The 24,542-nt window shown below is 38.2% G+C and overlaps 1 protein-coding gene across 4 annotated transcripts in view; it reads right to left on the bottom strand.

The window, feature by feature from the left end:
• Nucleotides 1–24,542, bottom strand: part of IL33 (interleukin 33) — a 54,587-nt gene that overhangs the window by 16,903 nt on the left and 13,142 nt on the right. For 2 of the 4 annotated variants that reach the window (XM_067744326.1, XM_067744330.1), the window contains exon 2: nt 14,931–15,097. The exons of 1 other annotated variant lie outside the window; for it this stretch is intronic. The gene's annotated coding sequence lies outside the window, so the exon portion shown is untranslated. Of the gene's footprint in view, nt 1–14,930; nt 15,107–24,542 lie in introns of those variants that run through there. One more of the 4 variants, XM_067744328.1, reaches the window with a different exon arrangement.

The raw sequence follows: 24,542 nt of genomic DNA, 5'->3' as shown, positions 1-24,542 counted from the left end.
TACTTTGAGAAGATAAACAAAATTTATAATTTAGCCAGACTCATCAAGAAAAACAGGGAGAAGACTCAAATAAATAGAGTTAGAAATGAAAGAGCAGAAGTAAAAACTGACACTGCAGAAATACAAAAGATCATGAGAGATTACTACAAGCAACTATATGCCAATAAAATGGACAACCTGGAAGAAATGGACAAATTCTTAGAAATGCACAACCTGCCGAGACTGAACCAAGAAGAAATAGAAAATATGAACAGACCAATCACAAACACTGAAGTTGAAACTGTGAATAAATATCTTCCAACAAACAAAAGCCCAGGACCAGATGGCTTCATAGCGAATGCTATCAAACATTTAGAGAAGAGCTACCACCTGTCCTTCTCAAAGTCTTCCAAAATATAATAGAGGAAGGAAAGCTCCAAAACTCATTCTACGAGGCCACCATCACCCTGATACCAAAACCAGACAAAGATGACACAAAGAAAGAAAACTACAGACCAATATCACTGATGAACATAGATGCAAAAATCCTCAACAAAATACTAGCAAACAGAATCCAACAGCACATTAAAAGGATCATACAGCATGGTCAAGTGGGGTTTATCCCAGGAATGCAAGGATTCTTCAATATACGCAAATCAATCAACGTGATACACCATATTAACAAATTGAAGGAGAAAAACCATATGATCATTTCAATAGACGCAGAGAAAGCTTTCAACAAAATTCAACATCCATTTATGATAAAAACCCTACAGGAAGTAGGCATAGAGGAAACTTTCCTCAACATAGTAAAGGCCATATATGACAAACCCACAGCCAAAATCGTCCTCAATGGTGAAAAACTGAAAACATTTCCACTAGGATCAGGAACAAGACAAGGTTGCCCACTCTAACCGCTATTATTCCACATAGTTTTGGAAGTTTTAGCCACAGCAATTACAAAAGAAAAAGAAATAAATGATTCCAAATCAGAAAAGAAAAAAGTAAAACTGTCACTGGTTGCAGATGACATGATACTATACATAGAGAATCCTAAAGATGCTACCAGAAAACTACTAGAGCTAATCAATGAATTTGGTAAAGTAACAGGATACAAAATTAATGCACAGAAATCTCTGGCATTCCTCTACACTAATGATAAAAAACCTGAGATTGAAATTAAGAAAACACTCCCATTTACCATTGCAACAAAAAGAATAAAATATCTAGGAATAATCATACCTAAGGAGACAAAAGACCTGTATGCAGAAAAGTATAAGACACTGATGAAAGAAATCAAAGATTATACAGACAGATGGAGAGATATATCATGTTCTGGAGTGGAAGAATTAACATTGTGAAAACGACTATACTACCCAAAGCAATCTACAGATTCACTGCAATCCCTATCAAACTACCACTGGCATTTTTCACAGAACTAGAACAAAAAATTTTACAGTTTGTATGAAACCGCAAAAGACTCCAAGTAGCCAAAGAAATCTTGAGAAAGAAAAACAGAGCTGGAGGAATCAGGCTCCCTGACTTCAGACTATACTACAAAGCTACAATAATCCATATAGTATGGATCTGTAGATCCATATATAGATCTATGGAACAGTATAGAAAGCCCAGAGATAAACCCATGCACATATGGTCACCTTATCTTTGATAAAGGAGGCAAGAATATACAATGGAGAAAAGACAGCCTCTTCAATAATTGGTGCTGGGAAAACTGGACAGCTACACATAAAAGAGTGGAATTAGAACCCTCCCTAACACCATCCATAAATATAAACTCAAAATGGATTAAAGACCAAAATGTAAGGCCAGACGCTGTCAAACTCTTAGAGGAAAACATAGGCAGAACACTCTATGACATAAATCACAGCAAGATTCTTTCTGACCCACCTCCTAGAGTAATGGAAATAAAAACAAAAATAAACAAATGGGACCTAATGAAACTTCAAAGCTTTTGCACAGCAAAGGAAACCATAAACAAGACCAAAAGACAACCCTCAGAATGGGAGAAAATATTTGCAAATGAAGCAACCGACAAAGGATTAATCTCCAAAATTTACAAGCAGCTCATGCAGCTCAATAACAAAAAAACAAACAACCCAATCCAAAAATGGGCAGAAGACCTAAATAGACATTTCTCCAAAGAAGATATACAGACTGCCAACAAACACATGAAAGAATGCTCAACATCATTAATCATTAGAGAAATGCAAATCAAAACTACAATGAGATATCATCTCACACCAGTCAGAATGGCCATCATCAAAAAATCTAGAAACAATAAATGCTGGAGAGGGTGTGGAGAAAAGGGAACCCTCTTGCACTGTTGGTGGGAATGTGAATTGGTTCAGCCACTATGGAGAACAGTATGGAGGTTCCTTAAAAAACTACAAATAGAACTACCATATGACCCAGCAATCCCACTACTGGGCATATACCCTGAGAAAACCGAAATTCAAAAAGAGTCATGTACCAAAATGTTCATTGCAGCTCTATTTACAATAGCCCGGAGATGGAAACAACCTAAGTGCCCATCATCGGATGAATGGATAAAGAAGATGTGGCACATATATACAATGGAATATTACTCAGCCATAAAAAGAAACGAAATTGAGCTATTTGTAATGAGGTGGATAGACCTAGAGTCTGTCATACAGGGTGAAGTAAGTCAGAAAGAAAAAGACAAATACCGTATGCTAACACATATATATGGAATTTAAGAAAAAAAAATGTCATGAAGAACCTAGGGGTAAGGCAGGAATAAAGACGCAGACCTCCTAGAGAACAGACTTGAGGTTATGGGGAGGGGGAAGGGTGAGCTGTGACAGGGCGAGAGAGAGTCATGGACATATACACACTAACAAACGTAGTAAGGTAGGTAGCTAGTGGGAAGCAGCCGCATGGCACAGGGATATTGGCTCGGTGCTTTGTGACAGCCTGGAGGGGTGGGATAGGGAGGGTGGGAGGGAGGGAGACGCAAGAGGGAAGAGATATGGGAACATATGTATATGTATAACTGATTCACTTTGTTATAAAGCAGAAACTAACACACCATTGTAAAGCAATTATACCCCAATAAAGATGTTAAAACAAACAAACAAAAAAAAAAAACAACAAATGGGATCTAATGAAACTGAAAAACTTTTGCACAGCAAAGGAAACCATAAACAAGATGAAAAGACAACTCTCAGAATGGGAGAAAATATTTACAAATGAAGCAACTGACAGAGGATTATTCTCCAAAATTTACAAGCAGCTCATGCAGATCAATATCGAAAAAAACAAACAAACCGATCCAAAAATGGGCAGAAGACCTAAATAGACATTTCTCCAAAGAAGATATACAGATTGCCAACAAACACATGAAAGAATGCTCAACATTCTCTAATCATTAGAGAAATGCAAATCAAATCTACAATGCCATATTCTCTCATAAAGGTCAGAATGGCCATCAACGAAAATTCTACAAACAATAAATGCTGGAGAGGGTGTGGAGATAAGGGAAACCTCTTGCACTGTTGGTGGGAATGTAAATTGATACAGCCACTATGGAGAATATATGGAGGTTCCTTAAAAAACTACAAATAGAACTACCATATGACCCAGCAATGCCACTACTGGGCATATACCCTGAGAAAACCATAATTCAAAAAGAGTCATGTACCACAATGTTCATTGCAGCTCTATTTACAATAACCAGGATGTGGAAGCAACCTAAGTGTCCATCATCGGATGAATGGATAAAGAAGATGTGGCACATATATACAATGGAATATTACTCAGCCATAAAAAGAAACGAAATTGAGTTATTTGTAGTGAGGTAGATGGACCTAGAGTCTGTCATACAGAGTGAAGTAAGTCAGAAAGAGAAAGACAAATACTGTATGCTAACACATATATATGGAATCTAAAAAAAAAAATGTCATGAAGAACCTAGGGGTAAGACGGGAATAAAGACACAGACCTACTAGAGAATGGACTTAAGGAAATGGGGAGGGGAAAGTGTAAGCTGTGACAAAGTGAGAGAGTGGCATGGAAATACATACACTACCCAATGTAAAATACATAGCTAGTGAGAAGCAGCCGCATAGCACAGGGAGATCAGCTTGGTGCTTTGTGACCACCTAGAAGGGTGGAATAGGGAGGGTTGGAGGGAGGGAGACGCAAGAGGGAAGAGATATGGGAATATATGTATATGTATAACTGATTCACTTTGTTATAAAGCAGAAACTAACACACTATTGTAAAGCAATTACATTCCAATAAAGATGTAAAAAAAAAAAAAGAAACAAGAAAAATCTCAATAAACAAACTAACCTTACATCTAAAGCAATTAAAGAAAGAAGAAGAACAACAAAAATCACCCCAAAGTTATTACAAGAAAGAAATTATAAAGATCAGATCAGAAATAAATGAAAAAGAAATGAAGGAAAGAATAGCAAAGATCAATAAAACTAAAAACTGGGTCTTTGAGAAGATAAACAAAATTGAGATATCATTAGGCACACTCATCAGGAAAAAAAGGAAGAAGACTCAAATCAACAGAATTAGAAATGAAAAAAGAGAAGTAACAAGTGACACCGCAGAAACACAGAGGATCATGAGACATTACTAAAAGCAACTATATCCCAATAAAATGGGCAACCTGGAAGAAATGGACAAATTCTTAGAAAAGTACAGGCTTCCAAGACTGAACCAGAAAGAAATAGAAAATGTGAACAGACCCATCACAAGCACTGAAATTGAAACTGTGATTAAAAATCTTCCAAGAAACGAAAGCCCAGAGTCGGATAGCTTCATAGGAGAATCCTATCAAACATTTAGAGAAGAGCTAACACCTATCCTCTCAAACTCTCCAAAATATAACAGAGGGAGGAACACTTCCAAACTCAGTCTACGAGACTGCCATCACCCTGATACCAAAACCAGACAAAGATGCCACAAAGAAAGAAATCTACAGGCCAGTATCACTGATGAACATAGATGCAAAAATCCTCAACAAAGTACTGCAAACAGAATCCAACAGCACATTAAAAGGATCATACACCATGATCAACTGGGGTTTATCCCAGGAATGCAAGGAATCTTCAATATATGCAAATCAATCAATGTGATACATCATGTTAACAAACTGAAGGATAAAAACCATATGATAGTGCTTCCCTGGTGGCGCAGTGGTTGAGAGTCCGCCTGCCGGTGCAGGGGACACAGGTTCGTGCCCCAGTCCGGGAAGATACCACATGCCGTGGATCAGCTAGGCCTGTGAGCCATGGCCACTGAGCCTGCACGTCCGGAGCCTGTGCTCCACAAGGGGAGAGGCCACAACAGTGAGAGGCCCGCGTACTGCAAAAAAATAAAAAATAAAAAAAAAAGAAAAAGAAAACCATATGATAATCTCAATAGTTGCAGTAAAAAGCTTTTGACAAAATTCAACTCCCATTTATGATTAAAAACGCTCCAGAGTTTTTAATCAAAATAAAAAAGCCAATAAAAGGCATATATGACAGACCCACAGCCAACATTATTCTCAATGGTGAAAAACTGAAACCATTTCCTCAAAATCAGGAACAAGACAAGGGTGCTCACTCTCAGAACTATTTTTCAACATAGTTTTGGAAGGTTTAGCCACAGCAGTCAGAGAAGAAAAAGAAATAAAAGGAATCCAAATTGGAAAACAAGAAGTAAACTGTCACTGTGTGCAGATAACATGATACTATACATAGAAAATCCTAAAGATGCCACCAGAAAACTACTAGAGGTAATCAGTGAATTTGGTAAAGTAGCAGGATTCAAAATTAATGCAGAGAAATTTCTTGCATTCCTATACACTAACCATGAAAAATCAGAACATTGCATTTACCAGTGCAACAAAAAGAATAAAATATCTAGGAATAAACCTACCTAAGGGAACTCCCCCGGGAGAACGCACAGGCGCGCCTCAGGCTGCAACGTCTCGCCGGCCTATGCCGCCGCAGGCCCGCCCCACACTCCGTGACCCTCCCTACCCCCGGGCCTGAGTGAGCCAGAGCCTCCGAATCAGCGGCTCCTTTAACCCCGTCCTGTCTGAGCAAAGAACAGACGCCCTCCGGCGACCTACACGCACAGGCGGGGCTAAATCCAAAGCTGAGCCCCTGGGAGCTGTGAGAACAAAGAAGAGAAAGGGAAATCTCTCCCAGCAGCCTCAGAAGCAGCGGATTAAAGCTCCACAATCAACTTGATATACCCTGCATCTGTGGAATACCTGAATAGACAACGAATCATCCCAAATTAAGGAGCCCTGTGGACGAAAGGCTCTTGGTGCTGCAGCCAGGAGTCAGTGCTCTGCCTCTGAGGTGGGAGAGCCAACTTCAGGACACTGATCCACAAGAGACCTCCCAGCTGCACATAATATCAAACAGCAAAAATTTCCGAGAGATCTCCATCTCAACGCCAGCACCCAGCTTCACTCAACGACCAGCAAGCTACAGTGCTGGACATCCTATGCCAAACAACTAGCAAGACAGGAACACAACCCCACCCATTAGCAGAGAGGCGGCCCAAAATCATAATAAGTCTACAGACACCTCAAAACACACCACCAGACTTGGACCTGCCCACCAGAAAGACAAGATCTAGCCTCATCCACCAGAACACAGGCACTAGTACCCTCCACCAGGAAGCCTACACAACCCACTGAACCAACCTTAGCCACTGGGGACAGACACAAAAAACAACAGGAACTACGAACCTTCAGCCTGCAAAAAAGGAGACCCCAAACACAGTAAGATAAGCAAAATGAAAAGACAGAAAAACACACCGCAGATGAAGGAGCAAGATAAAAACCCATCAGACCTAACAAATGAAGAGGAAATAGGCAGTCTACCTGAAAAAGAATTCAGAATAATGATAGTAAGGTTGATCCGAAATCTTGGAGATAGAATGGACAATAGAATGGACAAAATGCAAGAATCAGTTAACAAGGACCTAGAAGAACTAAAGATGAAACAAGCAACGATGAACAACACAATAAATGAAATTAAAAGTACTCTAGATGGGATCAATAGCAGAATAACTGAGGCAGAAGAACGGATAAGTGACCTGGAAGATAAAATAGTGGAAATAACTACTGCAGAGCAGAATAAAGAAAAAAGAATGAAAAGAACTGAGGACAGTCTCAGAGACCTCTGGGACAACATTAAACGTACCAACATTCGAATTATAGGGGTTCCAGAAGAAGAAGAGAAAAAGAAAGGGACTGAGAAAATATTTGAAGAGATTATAGTTGAAAACTTCCCTAATATGGGAAAGGAAATAGTTAATCAAGTCCAGGAAGCTCAGAGAGTCCCATACAGGATAAATCCAAGGAGAAATACGCCAAGACACATATTAATCAAACTGTCAAAAATTAAATACAAAGAAAACATATTAAAAGCAGCAAGGGAAAAACAACAAATAACACACAAGGGAATCCCCATAAGGTTAACAGCTGATCTTTCAGCAGAAACTCTGCAAGCCAGAAGGGAGTGGCAGGACATATTGAAAGTGTTGAAGGAGAAAAACCTGCAACCAAGATTACTCTACCCAGCAAGGATCTCATTCAGATTTGATGGAGAAATTAAAACCTTTACAGACAAGCAAAAGCTGAGAGAGTTCAGCACCACCAAACCAGCTCTACAACAACTGCTAAAGGAACTTCTCTAGGCAAGAAACACAAAAGAAGGAAAAGACCTACAATAACAAACCCAAAACAATTAAGAAAATGGGAATAGGAACATACATGTCGATAATTACCTTAAATGTAAATGGACTAAATGCTCCCACCAAAAGACACAGATTGACTGAATGGATACAAAAACAAGACCCATATATTTGCTGTCTACAAGAGACCCACTTCAGACCTAGAGACACATACAGACTGAAAGTAAGGGGATGGAAAAAGGTATTTCATGCAAATGGAAACCAAAAGAAAGCTGGAGTAGCAATTCTCATATCAGACAAAATAGATTTTAAAACAAAGACTATTAGAAGAGACAAAGAAGGACACTACATAATGATCAAGGGATCGATCCAAGAGGAAGATATAACAATTGTAAATATTTATGCACCCAACATAGGTGCACCTCAATACATAAGGCAAATACTGACAACCATAAAAGGGGAAATCGACAGTAACACATTCATAGTAGGGGACTTTAACACCCCACTTTCACCAATGGACAGATCATCCAAAATGAAAATAAATAAGGAAACACAAGCTTTAAATGATACATTAAATGAGATGGAGTTAATTGATATTTATAGGACATTCCATCCAAAAACAACAGAACACACATTTTTCTCAAGTGCTCATGGAAGATTCTCCAGGATAGATCATATCTTGGGTCACAAATCAAGCCTTGGTAAATTTAAGAAAATTGAAATTGTATCAAGTATCTTTTCCGACCACAACGCTATGAGACTCGATATCAATCACAGGAGAAGATCTGTAAAAAATACAACCACATGGAGGCTAAACAATACACTACTTAATAACGAAGTGATCACTGAAGAAATCAAAGGGGAAATCAAAAAATACCTAGAAACAAATGACAATGGAGACACGACGACTCAAAATCTATGGGATGCAGCAAAAGCAGTTCTAAGAGGGAAGTTTATAGCAATACAATCTTACCTTAAGAAACAGGAAACATCTCGAATAAACAACCTAACCTTGCACCTAAAGCAATTAGAGAAAGAAGAACAAAAAAACCCCAAAGTTAGCAGGAGGAAAGAAATCATAAAAATCAGATCAGAAATAAATGAAAAAGAAATGAAGGAAACGATAGCAAAGATCAATAAAACTAAAAGTTGGTTCTTTGAAAGGATAAACAAAGTTGATAAACCATTAGCCAGACTCATCAAGAAAAAAAGGGAGAAGACTCAAATCAATAGAATTAGAAATGAAAAAGGAGAAGTAACGACTGACACTGCAGAAATACAAAAGATCATGAGAGATTACTACAAGCAACTCTATGCCAATAAAATGGACAACCTGGAAGAAATGGACAAATTCTTAGAAAGGCACAACCTGCCAAGACTGAATGAGGAAGAAATAGAAAATATGAACAGACCAATCACAAGCACTGAAATTGAAACTGTGATTAAAAATCTTCCAACAAGCAAAAGCCCAGGACCAGATGGCTTCACAGGCGAATTCTATCAAACATTTAGAGAAGAGCTATCACCTATCCTTCTCAGACTCTTCCAAAATATAGCAGAGGGAGGAACACTCCCCAACTCATTCTACGAGGCCACCATCACCCTGATACCAAAACCAGGCAAGGATGTTACAAAGAAAGAAAACTACAGGCCAATATCACTGATGAACATAGATGCAAAAATCCTCAACAAAATACTAGCAAACAGAATCCAACAGCACATGAAACGGATCATACACCATGATCAAGTGGGGTTTATTCCAGGAATGCAAGGATTCTTCAATATACGCAAATCAATCAACGTGATACACCATATTAACAAATTGAAGGAGAAAAACCATATGATCATCTCAATAGATGCAGAGAAAGCTTTTGACAAAATTCAACACCCATTTATGATAAAAACCCTGCAGAAAGTAGGCATAGAGGGAACTTTCCTCAACATAATAAAGGCCATATATGACAAACCCACAGCCAACATCGTCCTCAATGGTGAAAAACTGAAAGCATTTCCACTAAGATCAGGAACAAGACAAGGTTGCCCACTCTCACCACTCTTATTCAACATAGTTTTGGAAGTTTTAGCCACAGCAATCAGAGAAGAAAAGGAAATAAAAGGAATACAAATCGGAAAAGAAGAAGTAAAGCTGTCACTGTTTGCAGATGACATGATACTATACATACAGAATCCTAAAGATGCTACCAGAAAACTACTAGAGCTAATCAATGAATTTGGTAAAGTAGCAGGATACATAATTAATGCACAGAAATCTCTGGCATTCCTATACACTAAGGATGAAAAATCTGAAAGTGAAATCAAGAAAACACTCCCATTTACCATTGCAACAAAAAGAATAAAATACCTAGGAATAAACCTACCTAAGGAGACAAAAGACCTGTATGCAGAAAATTATAAGACACTGATGAAAGAAATTAAAAATGATACAAATAGATGGAGAGATATACCATGTTCTTGGATTGGAAGAATCAACATTGTGAAAATGACTCTACTACCCAAAGCAATCTACAGATTCAATGCAATCCCTATGAAACTACCACTGGCATTTTTCACAGAACTAGAACAAAAAATCTCACAATTTGTATGGAAACACAAAAGACCCCGAATAGCCAAAGCAATCTTGAGAACGAAAAATGGAGCTGGAGGAATCAGGCTTCCTGACTTCAGACTATACTACAAAGCTACAGTAATCAAGACAGTATGGTACTGGCACAAAAACAGAAATATAGATCAATGGAACAGGATAGAAAGCCCAGAGATAAACCCACGCACATATGGTCACCTTATCTTTGACAAAGGAGGCAGAAATGTACAGTGGAGAAAGGACAGCCTATTCAATAAGTGGTGCTGGGAAAACTGGACAGCTACATGTAAAAGTATGAGATTAGATCACTCCCTAACACCATACACAAAAATAAGCTCAAAATGGATTAAAGACCTAAATGTAAGGCCAGAAACTATCAAACTCTTAGAGGAAAACATAGGCAGAACACTCTATGACATAAATCACAGCAAGATCCTTTTTGACCCACCTCCTAGAGAAATGGAAATAAAAACAAAAGTAAACAAATGGGACCTAATGAAACTTAAAAGCTTTTGTGCAGCAAAGGAAACCATAAAGAAGACCAAAAGACAACCCTCAGAATGGGAGAAAATATTTGCAAATGAAGCAACTGACAAAGGATTAATCTCCAAAATTTATAAGCAGCTCATGCAGCTTAATAACAAAAGAACAAACAACCCAATCCAAAAATGGGCAGAAGACCTAAATAGACATTTCTCCAAAGAAGATATACAGAGTGCCAACAAACACATGAAAGAATGCTCAACATCACTAATCATTAGAGAAATGCAAATCAAAACTACAATGAGATATCATCTCACACCAGTCAGAATGGCCATCATCAAAAAATCTAGAAACAATAAATGCTGGAGAGGGTGTGGAGAAAAGGGAACCCTCTTACACTGTTGGTGGGAATGTAAATTGATACAGCCACTGTGGAGAACAGTATGGAGGTTCCTTAAAAAGCTACAAATAGAACTACCATATGACCCAGCAATCCCACTACTGGGCATATACCCTGAGAAAACCATAATTCAAAAAGAGTCATGTACCAAAATGTTCATTGCAGCTCTATTTACAATAGCCCAGAGATGGAAACAACCTAAGTGTCCATCATCGGATGACTGGATAAAGAAGATGTGGCACATATATACAATGGAATATTACTCAGCCATAAAAAGAGATGAAATTGAGCTATTTGTAATGAGGTGGATAGACCTAGAGTCTGTCATACAGAGTGAAGTAAGTCAGAAAGAGAGAGACAAATACCGTATGCTAACACATATATATGGAATTTAAGAAAAAAAAATGTCATGAAAAACCTAGGGGTGAAACAGGAATAAAGACACAGACGTACTAGAGAATGGACTTGAGGCTATGGGGAGGGGGAAGGGTAAACGGTGACAAAGCAATAAAGAGGCATGGACATGTATACACTACCAAACGTAAGGTAGATAGCTAGTGGGAAGCAGCCGCATAGCACAGGGAGATCAGCTCGGTGCTTTGTGACTGCCTGGAGGGGTGGGATAGGGAGGGTGGGAGGGAGGGTGACGCAAGCGGGAAGAGATATGGGAACATATGTATATATATAACTGATTCATTTTGTTGTGAAGCTGAAACTAACATACCATTGTAAAGCAATTATGCTCCAATAAAGATGTTTAAAAAAAATAAAAATAAAAATAAAAAGGTAACAATGGAAATTAAAAAAAAAAAAAAAAAAAAGAAACCCAGTGAGCAGCTTCTATGGAGGAGGGAGGAAGCAGTGCTTGGAAAGGGGCTTCGGGATCCTGCTAACAGTCCTTTTTCACCTGGGCAATGGTGACACAGTGTGTTCACCTTGTAACGATTCATGAGCTGTACACCTTATGATTTCTGCCCCTTTTTTGTATATGTGTTCTACTCCAAGTGAAAAAAAAAAGTTTAAAATTTTCCTTTGGTCCACTAACAAAACTCCAGCCTTAACTAGAATACAGTAACTCAACCTAATCACCTGAACTTATCAAATTAGCACTTCCCTCTCATACTATCCCAGAAACTTTAAATATTGTGATATTTTCTTTTGTTAATCATTTTAAATTATGTCTATTATTCTATTGTAAAAGTACTGTATGCTAATTATAGAAAATTTAGAAAAGTATAAATAAGAAAATTACAATCTGCAATAAAAAAAAAAAAAAAAAAAAACCTACCTAAGGGGGCAAAAGACCTGTATGCAGAAAACTATAAGACACTGATGAAAGAAATCAAAGATGATACAAACAGATGGAAAGATATACCATGATTTTGGATTGGAAGAATCAACATTGTGAAAATGACTATACTACCCAAAGCAATCTACAGATTCAATGCAGTCTCAATCAAATTACCAATGGCATTTTTCACAGAAGTAGAACAAGTTTTTATGTACAGTTTGTATGGAAACACAAAACACTCCAAATAGCCAAAGCAATTTTGAGAAAGAAAAACGGAGCTGGAGAAATCAGGCTCCCTGACTTCAGACTATACTACAAAGCTAAAGTAATCCATACAGTATGGTACTGGCACAAAACCAGAAATTTAGATCAATGGAACAGCATAGAAAGCCCAGAGATAAACCCATGCACATATGGTCACCTTATCTTTGATAAAGGAGGCACGAATATGCAATGGAGAAAGACAGCCTTTTCAATAAGTGGTGCTGGGAAAACTGGACAGCTACATGTAAAAGAATGAAATTAGAACACTACTTCACACCATACACAAAGGTAAGCTCAAAATGGATTAAAGACCTAAATGTAAGTCCAGACATTATAAAATTCTTAGAGGAAAACATAGGCAGAACACTCTATGAAATAAAGCACAGTAAGATCCTTTTGGACCCACCTCCTAGAGTAATGGTAATAAAAGCAAAAATAAACAAATGGAACCTAATGAAACTTAAAACCTTTTGCACAGCAAGGGAAACTAAAAAAAAAAAAAAAGAAAAAAACAAAGCAACCTAATCAAAAAATGGGCAGAAGACCTAAATAGACATTTCTCTAAAGATATACAGATTTCCAAGAAACCCATGAAAGGATGCTCAACATCGCTAATCATTAGGGAACTGCAAATCAAAACTACAGTGAGATATCACCTCACACCAGTCAGACTGGCCATCATCAAAAAAATCTAGAAACAATAAATGCTGGAGAGGGTGTGGAGAAAAGGGAACCCTCCTGCACTGTTGGTGCAAATGTAAATTGATGCAGCCACTATGGAGAACAGTATGGAGGTTCCTTAAAAAACTAAAAATAGAACTACCATATGACTCAGCAATCCCACTACTGGGCATATACCCTGAGAAAACCATAATTCAAAAAGGTGTGTACCACAATATTCATTGCACCACTATTTGCAATAACCAGGACATGGAAGCAACCTAATTGTCCATCAACAGATAAATGTATAAAGAAGATGTGGCACATATATACAATGTAATATTACTCAGCCATAAAAAAGAACGAAATTGAGTTATTTGTAACGAGGTGGATGGACCTAGAGTCTGTCATAGAGAGTGAAGTAAGTCAGAAAGAGAAAAATACCATATGCTAATGCACATATATGGAATAAAAAAAAATGGTACTGATGAACCTAGTGGCAGGGCAGGAATAAAGATGCAGATGTAGAGAATGGACTTGAGGAAACAGAGGGGGAGGGGAAGCTGAGAAGTGAGAGAGCAGCACTGACAAATATACAGTACCAAATGCAAACTGGATGGCTAGTGGGAAGCTGCTGCATAGCACAGGGAAATCAACTCGATGCTTTGTGATGACGTAGAAGGCTGGGATAGGGAGGTGGGAGGGAGGCTCAAGAGGGAGGGAGTTTGGGGATATATGTATACATATAGCTGATTCACTTTGTTGTACTGCAGAAAATAACACAACATTGTAAAGCAATTATACTCCAATAAAGATTAACAAAACAAAACAAAAAAACAAAGTACAATGGGAAACCAAAGAAGGGTTTTAAGTAATATGGAATATGACTTAGTTTTTAAAAGAGTGCTCTGACTGCCATTTTAGGAACAGATTGAGGGAAGTAAGAGGGTAGGAATGAAACCAGTAGGGAGTCTGCATTAGTGCAAACTCATAATAATGATGGTGGTGGCGATAATACTAACGGTTATAACAGTTACAGTATCTTGGACATCTTCTGTGGGTCAGATGTTTTACATACATTATTTATAATTGTCACCATGACACTAATATTTGAATATGATTGCCTCCATTCTAGAAGTGAGGAAATAGAGGCTCAGAGAGATTAAGTATCTTGGAAAAGGCCACATAGCTAATAAGTAACAAAGTCAGAATCTGAAATCAAGTCCATCTGGTTCTTTCTCTTATTCTATGGAAGCCATTGGTAGAATGAAGTAGAATTATATTCCTGGGCCTTTAATTCCATTCACTGTGTCATCAAGATTGCATGTTCTGGTTTGTGCAGAGGATCTCTGAGGATGTGGTGGGATTACACAACCCGTTGTTGGCTACCAGAAAATTACTGAAAGAAGTCAGCATCCCAACACTGGTCCTGTCTGGTAGGGGGAAGAAAAAATGGGGATTATGGCTAAGCTTGGCAACACTGTATGACTTAATTCTGAGAGATTTTGCAGGGAAGCAGAAGGGAGAAGGTGAGAGAGGAGTGTGCTCACACTGACCTTCTACTCCCTTGATTGTGGTGGCTTCACTTCTTTCTTCTGGGGGAGATCAGAATAAGTGATGTCGAGGAAAGGGAGGTTGAGTTTGGGGAACCATGAGACAGCACTCAAACTGAATCACTTCCTGTCCCCCACTCCCCACATCTCTGAAAATTTCTACTTGCCTCCTAGGGAGAGGAAACACTCTATTAAGAAATCTGGCAAATCAATCTATGACTCAAGCTGAACCTTTTGTTAGAGGAGGGGAAGGATGGTATGAGTTTTTAGGAAAACTTTCTTTTATGTCTTTAAGGTAAATAACACAGTATTTATAAAACACTTCTATGCTTTCTTATGGTTTTCCTGGATGCAGTCTTATCTAATCATTTTTATACACTGGTACGACCTGCCCTTCAGACTTTCTAGCCTCACACAGCCCCTTCCTCTATGCCCTGTGCATTTTAGACCCACTGGACTATTTACTGTTCCTCAAGCTACCATGCACTCTCACACCTCCATGCCTTGCTCAAGTTGTTCCTCTTGCTAAAGTTGCCTCTTCCCCTTTACCTGGGAAACTTCTATTTAACCCTTAGAGCTCAATTCAAATTCCTTTGTCTCCCAATCAGCAGAATTTATTGCTTCCTCCCTTATTTGCTTATCGTATCCAACTTTATTTGTTTCCCTATCTTCTCCACTGGACTGCTAGTTCCTTGGGAACCAGCATTATACCTTAGTCATCTTTTGTCTTCCAAGCAGCTACCCATAAGCAGGCACTCAATAAATGTTGTGTAATTTGGATCTGTCCTTGCAAAAACCCTACAAACTAGACAAGGCAGGCATCACCAGCCTCTGTGGATCCCAAAGATCCACAGAGTGGTGGAAATGGGACTGTGGGTTGAGCAGTGTGAAATGGGCACCCCTGAATTTTGACCTACAAAAATGACAGTTTTATATGGCTCAGCCTAATAGAACCCAGGTCTTCTTGTTCTTGGGTCAATGCTTTTTCTAAAGCATTTAAAGAAGCTGACATTATGTTTGGCCTCTGGCCCTGTGGTTTTAGTGTGATCAACATTTTGAATTATTCAGTTCAATGTGTTGTTTTATTCCCCTTGGTTGCCCCTCCCCATGCGTCACATACTTTGGAGACCCAGCTGTGTATTGGACCAAGTCTTTAGTAATTTTTGAACAAGCAGAGGTAGAATGACCTCCCATTCTCAAGCTTAGACCCAGGATTTGCTCCCTCCCCACAGGGCTTTTCAGCTGTCTAGGTCACAGTCTCCTCATCTGAAAAATGAAGAGAGTTCCTGAAAGCCAGTGTCTTCTTATCCTTTTGACTCTCTTTCCTGTGCTCCTATACAGGTTCCTGGTTCAGCCCCTTCTTTCCCCTCTCCCTGGGCTTGGTTCTATACCAGCAGCCACACCAGCCCCTTGACCACCCAAAAGATACCATCCTCAGAGAAATGCACAAGCTCTGCCTCAGCCCTGTGCCCTTCTCCTCTCTTTTCACTAACCTTATAGCAGACAGGATGAGGCGGGCGGACAAGGGAGCATTAAGTAACCTAGATGGGTAGAGGTGGATCTGAAATCAAGGTACATAATGGACTTGGGTATGTTTTGTCTTAGAGCAAACTTAAAGTGAAAAGGGAAGTCTATTGAGTCTGTAGTGTAGATTTGTTTTTGTTTTTATGGATTCAGAGAGCCCTAAGTGCTAGAAGAAAGCAATATATGGGAATGAAACAACATAGAATAAATAGGTCTTTAGTTTTAGTTTGACTCTGAAGTTTAAAGTTGAGATCACTTTTTTCTTTTATTTTGAACATTCTTTTTAAGTAAAACTGGAAAAGTAATATACAAATTATGAATTTTGTAAAAAGTCAAAAGAGTATGAAAAATCCAATAGGATTTTTGAAGAGTTAAAAGTTCTGTATTTTTAAAAATTAACCTTTATATAGTGTTCACTCTGTGCCAATACTGTACTGTACTAAGTGCTTTATATATATAACTCATTCAATCATCATAGCAGTTTTATCAGGGGGTACTATTATCTTCCCTATTTTACAGATGAGGAAACTGAAGCACAGAGAGATCAAAGAACTTGCGTAAGGTCCCATAGCAAAACCTCAAGCAAACTTTTAGAATTCATGAGGTATTCCAGAAAAGTGGTGGAGAAATTCAAATCTGTTGGCTTTCAGATCTTCTTCCCTATTCCTGAGCCCAGAGCAGAAACCTCTTTTCCATACTGGGCTTCTGCTTAAAGTTTTCTAGGTCAAAAAGGTTTCCCTACTAAGAAAACAAAATTAAAAGTTTGAAAATATGACATGCCACCTGGATTATTTGACCTTATAAGGGAGAGTGAAACTGAGACTCAGTTCATACGCCATCAGTGGTGGTCTAGCTAGTTAATAGATTTAGCAACATCATAAGGAGAAATCATTATAATCATTACAGTTTGTGGGTGGAAGAGGAAATTTTCAAAACTTTTAAAGAAGTAGAATCCTTTTCTGAAAAAGGAATATTGAATAGAACCCCCAAGAGACAAAAAAGAGAAAATCAGGAATTTGTTGATTTATTAATATAACTATGGTTTATATATTTAAATTTATAATATTTGCTCATTATAAAGTTAATTAATCAGAGACTTCTGTTTCCGACATAACAGTGTAGTTACCATGGCCAGCCCACCTGACAAAACAACTATAATGCTGTAAGAAATATTTTTTAAAGTTTTTTCAAGGGCTTGCCTGGTGGCGCAGTGGTTGAGAGTCCGCCTGCCGATGCAGGGGACACGGGTTTGTGCCCCGGTCCGGGAAGATTCCACATGCCGCGGAGCGGCTGGGCCCGTGAGCCATGGCCGCTGAGCCTGCGTGTCCGGAGCCTGTGCTCCGCAATGGGAGAGGCCACAACAGTGAGAGGCCCGCATACCGCAAAAAAAAAAAAGTTTTTTCAAATTTATCGTTGAGCTGGCATAAAAGTAAAAATGTATAGTAGGCATGCAAGCTTGGCTTTTTCCTAAAGTTGTCTGCTAAATGCTAGAGAGAGCGGACAACTACACGAAGTGCGGGGGCCAGGAAATAAAGCCCAGGATGTGCCTAAGATGGGGATTCTAATAGGGAATTGCTGCACAAACCTGGATATCCAAAGGGCTACACTCACAGGTTAAGGCTGATTGAGATAAATAAACCCCACTTGCAGAAGGGGATAGCTAGGAAGCTTGTTTGTCCGAGGGAAGGGAAACCATTGCTCTGAGAATTTATCTCCTCATGAAAAGTCAGCCCCCACAGGGGTTTGCAGCCTGTATTCACACTCACTACCTGTGTGCCTCCAAAATTAAACATAAAATGGTTTTAGGTTGGTAGTATCCCAAGGCATATTGGAAAGGAAAACTCAAATCTTATCTTGATGAATTTTACCAGCTGCAACTCAAGCCACAGAATATTCACAGAGAAAAATTTGCAGGATGAGTGAGTAATTTGCAGTCAAGATTTATAAAGCAAACAAGAATACTAGGCATCATGGTGAGAGCCCATGGAGGGAACAGACAGCAGAAACCAACCTGCAAAGGCTTCATGTATTAGAACAATCAGAAATGACATATAAAACAACTGATTTTTTTTTAAACAACTGATTGTAATATGTTTAGGTAGAGCTCTAAAAAGATTGAAAACATGAACAAAGAACAAATGGATTTGAAAAAGATCCGAATAGAATATCTAGAAATGAAAAATATATTGTTGAACTTAAAGCTCCATGGATTGATTAAACAGATTAGACACATATGAAGAGAGTCAGTGAACTGGAAAATATATCTGAAGATATTCCTTGGAATACAATCCAGTAACACTTAAAGGTGAAAAATAGGGACTTCCCTGGCAGTCCAGACTTCGCCTTCCAATGCAGGGGTTGTGAGTTAGATCCCTGTTCAGGGAGCTAAGATCCCACATGCCTCGCGGCCAAAAAACCAAAACATAAAACAGAAGCAATATTGTAACAAATTCAATAAAGACTTTAAAAAAATAATTATTACTTTTTTAAAAAGATGAAAAATATAAAAATGGGGGTAAGAGACTTCAAGGACAGAATGAGACAGTCTAATGTGTATCTATTTGGAATTTTAGAAGGAGATAGAATAGGAAATGAGCAATATTTGAAGATATAAAGGCTGAGAACTTTCCAGAATTATTGAAAGACCCCAATCCTCAGATCTAAAAATCCCAATGAATCTCAAGTAGGTTTAAAAAAAGAAAAAAATCTACATCTTGATATATTAAATATGAAACTGCAGAACATTTTTAAAAAGAGAGAAGATTGTAATGTCAGTCACTGAAGACAATGAAACTATTTGGATGAGCAGAAAGGAAATTTTGATTGGGTTTATGGATCAGTGTTTAGTCTTAGAGTAGCCCCAGAACCTGTGAAATTAGCATCAGATAGATGCTAGAACCACTAAAGCACATTTGCCGTCCACTGAGTACCATTAAAAACTGCAGGGCTGGCCTAAAACTCCTTATTTTACAGATGAGGGAAATGACACTCAAAGCAGGTCTTACTTAAGGTCACACAGCTAGTGAGTGAGTATATGGTGGAGGATCAGGACCAGAACTTAGGTCCCCAACTCACAGAGCAGTAGCTATGACTGCTCTTTCCTCTATAACCTGCTAATGTTTCATTAAAATTTTAAGCAACAACAGCAAAGAAAAACAAAGTGTGAAGAAATACAGGGAACTGTTACATTTTATCAGGGAAATTTTTGATGCTGTCCTTTTGTCTCAAGTATGGAATTTTTTTTTTAATTATTTATTTATTTATGGCTTTGTTGGGTCTTCGTTACTGTGCGAGGGCTTTCTCTAGTTGCGGCGAGCGGAGGCCACTCTTCATCGCGGTGCGCGGGCCTCTCACTGTCGCGGCCTCTCTCGTCGCGGAGCACAGGCTCCAGACGCGCAGGCTCAGTAGGTGGCTCACGGGCCTAGTTGCTCCGCGGCATGTGGGATCTTCCCAGACCAGGGCTCGAACCCATGTCCCCTGCATCGGCAGGCAGATTCTCAACCACTGCGCCACCAGGGAAGCCCTCAAGTATGGAATTTAATAAATGTTTGAATACCTTCTTCCACAGTGCAATGTGCTGTCTCTAGGAACCAATGAAACTGCTCACTTTTTTGCATGGGGATAAGGGCATACAGCCTTGATTTGTTTCCTTCTAGCTTGTAAGACAAAGTGAGGGAAGCGTGAGAAAGGTTTTAGAAGATGTGATTAAAACTAAATCACAGAAAATATTTCTGGCACAGCATTCCATAGAAGGTGGCAGGGGAACAAGGAGTGGGGGCAAAATCTGAGATAAAGGCTTTGCTGAGAAATAGACAAGGTAAAAGCAGGTGCCAAGCCACAGCATGTGAATATACCTGAGTTACTAGGTCATAAAATCAGCACTCAAAACTGGAGATAAAAATCCAATCTGTTTTGCTTCAGTTCGTTGGTTTAGACCTGCCTTGTTTTGCTTTCTAAAAAGTTTATACCTAGATCCACAAAGGAAAACAACTTGCAGCGGTAGGCAATGAAGCTATATCAAACTCTATCATCCCTGTTTATTCATAAAAAAGATAGTAATTGCATCTATGTGTATGTATGTTTGGAAGAATTATTTCTGGATCTTACCTGTTCTCCACAAATACATACCAAGAAGTGTGAGAGCATCTGGAATTGGCAACAATACAACCAAAACAGATTGCTTAACCAAAGATGAGAATTTGCCCATTTAATGTCAGCTATGACTCTGGAAATAGTGCCCAGATTCCAAAGTCTAAAGTGGTTTAATATTTGTACAATTCCAAATCCTAACAAGGATATGGTTATCTGGGCAGCATCCGAAATTCTAGCAGGTGACTTGCTGTTTGTTTTTTAAGAGAAACATCATATTTTAGACAGGAAAAGCTTTAGAGTTTGAAGTGTATCTTTAAAGCAGAATGCAATATATATCTTTAAATTTCTAAAGAAGCAGACTGATTTGGGTATGGTACATTTCTTAACTACATAAAACATTGATAAGAAGAGTTTATTCCAGATACTATACATATATATATATATATATATATGTTTAAAGCCAGTGAAAGTATACCTAACTTCCATTCCCAGTGCATAGGGATGCCACTAGATATTTCTGGAATGATCCTGGAGGCTAGTAGGCTTCATTTGAAGGCAGATTTGAAAAACTGAGGAATAACAAGAGGAGCTTCCGAAAGGGTGAGCCAGATGTTTATGGTAATGGGGAAATAAGGACTTTAATGTCTAAAATTTAGGACCAAGAGGAACTTCCCTGGCGGTTCAGTGGTTAAGACTCTGCACTTCCACAGCAGCTGTACAGCCAAACAATAAAAAAATAAAATAAAATTTAGGGCCAAGAGAAGGCAGCCCAAAGCAGCAAAACTTTGCATTGGTAGAAGATAATGTACCAGACCCACTGTAAAAATAAAAACATTTAAGAAAAAAGTTTCCTCTTTAAGAATGGAAGTCAACTACTAGTTAGTGCTTGCTAGTTATATTATGAAGACTAAATATAAGCTCTAAAAATACCCTTTGCTTTGTTTGAACTTAAGGCTTCTGACACCCAACCAGAAGATAACAGTTGTCCTTGTGCTTAAAAATAAACCCAAACCAGTCAGTCAGTCAGCCTTTAGTGCTTTGATGTCACGTGTAGAACCTCTATATTACCTGGTTTATCAAATGCTTGTGATAAATTACATAAAGTAGATACTTTGTTAAATTGTATGTCACTTGGACAATGTTTTATTTAATAAAACATTGAGGGTGGATTATTATTAGATCATAATGATTCAGTAATAACTTGACTAAATTTCCTTAAAGTATGTTGTATTCAAAGTCTATAAAAACTCCATTTGTGATCATGGGGTTAAGAGAACAATCCCTTTTTTCTACTATAGTGTAACATTTTAAAAAAGTGGTTCCTGACTTTTTTTCTGAAACCCAAATATAATATGATGGTTTGTTTTCTTCTCTAATTAATGTTGCTTTGCAGTTGGTACACAACAGAGGCATACCTCAACTCCAAAACTACAATCCTAGGGAAGATATCTTTTTCTGAAGTGTGTTTGTCAGCTAACTTAAGTCTAGTTGCCCCAGACTGAAACAACATATTTCTAGGAAAAGTAAAGAAAATGCATGCATTAAAGTTGAAGGAGAACCACAATGCTTATCTATCAAAATGGCTAAAATGAGGAAGACAGGAAATACCAGGTATTTGCAAGGATTTGGGACAACTGGAATTCTTATACATGGCTGATGAGAGTGTAAATTGCTACAACCACTTTGGAAAATAATGTGGTAGTATCCACTAAAGCTGAACATATACATACATTTGGCCCAACAAGTCTACTTGAAGGTATATATCCAACAGAAAGGCATAAAAATATTTGCCAAAATATATGTAGGGGAATATTCCTAGCAGTCCTAGTCACATAACTCCAAGCAGCAAACAATGCAAATGTCCGACTACATTATAATGGATAAATTGTGGCACATTCATTTAGAGGAATTCTAACCAGTAATGAGAGTAAACAAGCTACTTCGATGTGCAACAACACAGAGGTATCTCACAAACATAATCGTGAATGAATGCGGCTAGACACAAAGAGATATAGAAAGTATGAATTTATATATAAATAGGTCAAAACCCCCAAAGGCATATTGAATATATGATATTAGAAAACCTAATAATGGCTTTTCTTGAGGTAGAGAGAAGTGACAACAAGAGGGCAGGAGGAGGATTCTGGAGTTCTTTACTCTTCTGTTTCTTTTTATGGTTGCATAGGTTTGTTCACATGATTTGTGCAATTTTCTGTGTGTATATGTTAATGAATTTTTTAAGTTAAAGGAAATAGAGACTGTCAGTGAATTGTAAAATATATGGATTCTACTTTTTCAAGTGTGGTGATCAAAGAGACTCATTGACAGAATTAAGTAAGCAATCTATTTCATGGCTAAAAAAAAAAAAAATTAAAGGAACATCAGCGTCTGTATTTAAGAATGAATTGAACTGACTAGAAAATGGTCAAATGGGAAATGGACACATTCCTCTTTTCCCTTAGTATGGAAGAAGTGCTTCTGATATGTCTGATTAAAGACTTAGTTTTCTGTCCTGAAAATCAGATTAAAGAAAAAAAAATTTTTTTACATCTTTATTGGAGTATAATTGCTTTACACTGGTGTGTAGTTTCTGCTTTATAACAAAGTGAATCAGTTATACATATACATATGTTCCCATATCTCTTCCCTCTTGCGTCTCCCTCCCTCCCACCCTCCCTATCCCACCCCTCCAGGCAGTCACAAAGCACCGAGCTGATCTCCCTGTGCTATGCGGCTGCTTCCCACTAGCTATCTACCTTACGTTTGGTAGTGTATTTATGTCCATGCCTCTCTCTCGCTTTGTCACAGCTTACCCTTCCCCCTCCCCATATCCTCAAGTCCATTCTCTAGTAGGTCTGTGTCTTTATTCCTGTCTTACCCCTAGGCTCTTCAAGACATTTTTTTTCTTAAATTCCTTATATATGTGTTAGCATACGGTATTTGTCTTTCTCTTTCTGACTTACTTCACTCTGTATGACAGACTCTAGGTCCATCCACCTCACCACAAATAACTCAATTTCGTTTCTTTTTATGGCTGAGTAATATTCCATTGTATATATGTGCCACATTTTCTTTATCCATTAATCCGATGATGGACACTTAGATTGATTCCATCTCTGGGCTATCGTACATAGAGCTGCAATGAACATTTTGGTACATGACTCTTTTTGAATTATGGTTTTCTCAGGGTATATGCCCAGTAGTGGCATTGCTGGGTCATATGGTAGTTCTATTTTTAGTTTTTTAAGGAACCTCCATACTGTTCTCCACAGTGGCTGTATCAATTTACATTCCCATCAACAGTGCAAGAGGGTTCCCTTTTCTCCACACCCTCTCCAGCATTTATTGTTTCTAGATTTTTTGATGATGGCCATTCTGACTGGTGTGAGGTGATATCTCATTGTAGTTTTGATTTGCATTTCTCTAATGATTAACGAAGTTAAGCATTCTTTCATGTGTTTGTTGGCAGTCTGTATATCTTCTTTACAGAAATGTCTATTTAGGTCTTCTGCCCATTTTTGGATTGGGTTGTTTGTTTTTTTTGTTATTGAGCTGCATGAGCTGCTTATAAATTTTGGAGATTAATCCTTTGTCAGTTGCTTCATTTGCAAATATTTTCTCCCATTCTGAGGGTTGTCTTTTGGTCTTCTTTATGGTTTCCTTTGCTGCACAAAAGCTTTGAAGTTTCATTAGGTCCCATTTGTTTATTTTTGTTTTTATTTCCATTTCTTTGGGAGGTGGGTCAGAAAGGATCTTGCTGTGATTTATGTCATAGAGTGTTCTGCCTATGTTTTCCTCTAAGTGTTTGAGAGTTTCTGGCCTTACGTTTAGGTCTTTAATCCATTTTGAGCTTATTTTTGTGTATGGTGTTAGGGAGTGATCTAATCTCATACTTTTAGATGTACCTGTACAGTTTTCCCAGCACCACTTATTGAATAGGCTGTCCTTTCTCCACTGTACATTCCTGCCTCCTTTATCAAAGATAAGGTGACCATATGT

The sequence above is a fragment of the Pseudorca crassidens genome, chromosome 7 (assembly GCF_039906515.1).
Source record: "Pseudorca crassidens isolate mPseCra1 chromosome 7, mPseCra1.hap1, whole genome shotgun sequence".
Lineage (NCBI taxonomy): Eukaryota > Metazoa > Chordata > Mammalia > Artiodactyla > Delphinidae > Pseudorca > Pseudorca crassidens.
Note: the sequence above shows the minus strand (reverse complement) of the source record. Positions and strands in the feature narration are given on the sequence as shown.